We start from the raw sequence: 4,521 nt of genomic DNA, 5'->3' as shown, positions 1-4,521 counted from the left end.
CTGCTGTGGCTGCGGCTCCGGGGGCTCGACCGGAGGGTATTTAAGCACGGGGAGAGCCGGCCAATCACCATCCAGAACACACTCTGACGTCAGACTCCAGCCAGTGATCAGGGTGGGGGGGCGTGTCTGCGGTGCAATGCCAAGTAGAGAGAAGGGTCATGAGAGGAGGAGGTAACCCTAACCCTAAAAAAAAAAAAAGAAGGAGGAGGTAACCCTAACCCTAACCCTAAAAAAAAAAAAAAGAAGGAGGAGGTAACCCTAACCCTAAAAAAAAAAAAGAAGGAGGAGGTAACCCTAACCTTAAAAAAAAAAAAGAAGGAGGAGGTAACCCTAACCCTAAAAAAAAAAAAAGAAGGAGGAGGAAACCCTAACCCTAAAAAAAAAAAGAAGGAGGAGGTAACCCTAACCCTAAAAAAAAAAGGAGGAGGTAACCCTAACCCTAAAAAAAAAAAAGGAGGAGGTAACCCTAACCCTCAAAAAAAAAAAAAGAAGGAGGAGGTAACCCTAACCCTAAAAAAAAAAAAAGAAGGAGGAGGTAACCCTAACCCTAAAAAAAAAAAGAAGGAGGAGGTAACCCTAACCCTAAAAAAAAAAAAAGAAGGAGGAGGTAACCCTAACCCTAAAAAAAAAAAAAAGGAGGAGGTAACCCTAACCCTAAAAAAAAAAAGAAGGAGGAGGTAACCCTAACCCTAAAAAAAAAAAAAGAAGGAGGAGGTAACCCTAACCCTAACCCTAAAAAAAAAAAAAAAAGAGGTGGTAACCCAAACCCTAACCCTAAAAAAAAAAAAAAGGAGGTGGTGACCTTAACCCTAAATCATTCATTCATTTTCTGAACCTGTTTTATCCTCACACTAGGGTCACGGGGGTCGCTTAGAGCCTATCCCAGCTACTTACGGGTGAAGGCGGGGTTCACCCTGGACATTTCACCAGTTCATTGCAGGACTAACCCTAAAAAAAAAAGAAAAAAAAAAGGTGGTGGCTCTAGGTAAAAAAAGAGGAGGTGGCTCCAGGCAAAATAAAAGAAAAAGAAAAAAAAACAAAAAACAAAAAAAAGGAGGTGGCTCCAGGCAAAATAAAAGAAAAAGAAAAAAAAAAACAAAAAACAAAAAAAAGGAGTGCTCCAGGCAAATAAAAGAAAAGAAAAAAAAACAAAAAACAAAAAAAAGGAGGTGGCTCCAGGCAAAAAAAAAAAAACAAAAGAAAAAAAAAGGAGGTGGCTCCAGGCAAAATAAAAGAAAAAAAAAAAAAAAGAAAAAACAAAAAAAAGGAGATGGCTCCAGGCAAAATAAAAGAAAAAGAAAAAAAAAACAAAAAACAAAAAAAAAGGAGGTGGCTCCAGGCAAAATAAAAGAAAAAGAAAAAAAAACAAAAAACAAAAAAAAGGAGGTGGCTCCAGGCAAAAAAAAAAAACAAAAGAAAAAAAAAGGAGGTGGCTCCAGGCAAAATAAAAGAAAAAAAAACAAAATGAAAAAACAAAAAAAAGGAGATGGCTCCTGGCAAAATAAAAGAAAAAAAAAAAAAGAAAAAACAAAAAAAAGGAGATGGCTCCAGGCAAAAACACATGTAAGAAGGCTGTCCAAAGTAGAAATCAGTCGTTTAAAGTGATTCAAAGAACACATAAGTTTGAGCCTAAACGTTGGTTGTGAAACCTGTGGGACAGGCCACAGCTGCTTCTGTTCATGGTTCCTTTGAAGGTCTCAGGTGTAGATGAATGAACCTGGTTCTGGTCCAAACCAGTGCAGACTGAAGGTACTGAGGCTGTGACAGGATTCCAATAATGAAGGGGGTCTGAACTCTGACCTCATAAATACACTATTAGTTAGAATTTACCCACTCATTTTAAAAAGCATTCCTTTAGTTTCATCTTTGTTGGTTGATGTTCTACACATTTGAGTTCAAATGCAGATACAAATACCACATATTTAGAAATGGTGAAAAAAACTCACATGTAAAACGGGGGCGTTCAAACTTTTTGCTCCGTCATTGAACACCCCCCCCCCCCCCACGGGCTCCACCCCAGTCGCCATACTGAGGGTCAAAAATCAGCTGCTGCTTATCAGCTGAGCCCATACATACTCTAACCCTAACCCTAACCTGTACATACTCTAACCCTAACCCTAACCCGTACATACTCCAACCCTAACCCTAACCCGTACATACTCCAACCCTAACCCTTACCCGTACATACTCTAACCCTAACCTGTACATACTCTAACCCTAACCCTAACCCGTACATACTCTAACCCTAACCCTAACCCGTACATACTCTAACCCTAACCCTAACCCGTACATACTCTAACCCTAACCCGTACATACTCCAACCCTAACCCTAACCCGTACATACTCCAACCCTAACCCTAACCCGTACATACTCTAACCCTAACCCTAACCCGTACATACTCCAACCCTAACCCTAACCCTAACCCGTACATACTCCAACCCTAACCCTAACCCGTACATACTCTAACCCTAACCCGTACATACTCCAACCCTAACCCTAACCCGTACATACTCTAACCCTAACCCTAACCCGTACATACTCCAACCCTAACCCTAACCCGTACATACTCCAACCCTAACCCGTACATACTCTAACCCTAACCCGTACATACTCTAACCCTAACCCTAACCCGTACATACTCCAACCCTAACCCTAACCCGTACATACTCCAACCCTAACCCTAACCCGTACATACTCTAACCCTAACCCTAACCTGTACATACTCCAACCCTAACCCTAACCCGTACATACTCCAACCCTAACCCTAACCCGTACATACTCTAACCCTAACCCTAACCCGTACATACTCCAACCCTAACCCTAACCCGTACATACTCTAACCCTAACCCGTACATACTCCAACCCTAACCCTAACCCGTACATACTCTAACCCTAACCCTAACCCGTACATACTCCAACCCTAACCCTAACCCGTACATACTCTAACCCTAACCCTAACCCGTACATACTCCAACCCTAACCCTAACCCGTACATACTCTAACCCTAACCCTAACCCGTACATACTCTAACCCTAACCCTAACCCGTACATACTCTAACCCTAACCCTAACCCGTACATACTCTAACCCTAACCCCTCCCAACCCTAACCTAACCCTAACCTCTAACCCTAACCTAATCTGCGGTTCCTCTGGTTCTACTCCTCCTGTCAGTCATCTGCAGATTCAGAGGGACTGCTATCAGATGACTGACAGGAGGAGCAGCCAATTATTTTATTCAGACCCAATAAAATGATTGGTCAGACTTTCATCAGAAATATATAAGAATGAAACATTTTCAAAACCTGGTGGGTTTCTTTTCCTTTGTCGTTTGACACAGTTTTATTAGGAGTGTTTTATTAAAGTGTCCAAATTCCAGATGGTTTGGTATGTCCTTCAGAAGTGCTGTCCTGTTTTAAAGTCATGCTGCTCATAAGTGCTTTTTTTTTTTTTTCTTTTCCCACTCAGTGCTTGTTGTGGTTTTTGTTATTATTATGCTTGTGGTTATTGTTGTTGCCCCCCCTTCCTTTTTCCTTCTCTCTACCCCCTTTTTTCTCTTTCCTCCTGTTTCTTTCTGCCAGGTCCAGCATCAGGCTAAAGAAGATTATCATCATGTCGTGTATTTTATTCCCCATGTAGTGAAACACAACACCCTGGGCCCCCCCACTGTCAGGGGGACGACATGGGGGGGGGCAGAGGATGGTTTCATCTATGACCTCCTGTTCTGAGGTTCTTCCCATTAGTCCACATCTCCAGGTTGGTTAACCCTGACCCTCCTACTGATGTCTTGGGAGATTCAGTCCCAGTCTTTTTCAAATCCCCATCAACAGGAAAATCAGCTGGAATCTGTAAAAAGTCAGAATGTGTGGGTATGAAAACAGAAACCTGTGCAGGTGTTGTGGTCTTTGTGACCCAGATGAATTTGAATGAACATCAGACTTTAGTTCCACTTCATTTACATCCTGTCCAACACTTACTCTCATGGAAAGATGAAAAAGAATATTTGGGTATGGAAATATTTCCACTCCAAACTGATATAATTATCAACAAGTTTCATTTTTATTTTTCACTCATAATCATTAGGAGATTGATTTCTCCAACAACTAGTTGTACAAGTTGTAGATATGATTATAAATATGAAAATATGCTTATGGTCTTTACTAGTAAACCCCCACCCTAATGTCAGATGAATGGTTCTAAATCAGACTAACTCTGAAGTGGGAGTCATGTGTACGTGCATCATCCCTTAAAGCCAGTATGTAAAACAGAGCGCACATAAACATGAGGCAGCGTCTACATGTGCAGACCACACAGCACTGAGTCCACAGACTGAAAAACACCCACAAACACCTGAGCAGGTGAGCTTCTGTTCACTTTTACCATCAAATAACACTTATTTCAGGATGTTGGAGTCATTTGTCTACACTGTGCTGTTGGCTTAGTATTAGAGAGAACTGGGGGGAAAAAAAGAGAGATAACACAAAAGACGGGGAGGGTTTTTCTGTAAATACATCATACATTTT

Source organism: Sphaeramia orbicularis, unplaced genomic scaffold (assembly GCF_902148855.1).
Source record: "Sphaeramia orbicularis unplaced genomic scaffold, fSphaOr1.1, whole genome shotgun sequence".
NCBI lineage: Eukaryota > Metazoa > Chordata > Actinopteri > Kurtiformes > Apogonidae > Sphaeramia > Sphaeramia orbicularis.
The sequence above is the reverse complement of the archived record's forward strand: the minus strand, read 5'-3'. Positions refer to the sequence as shown.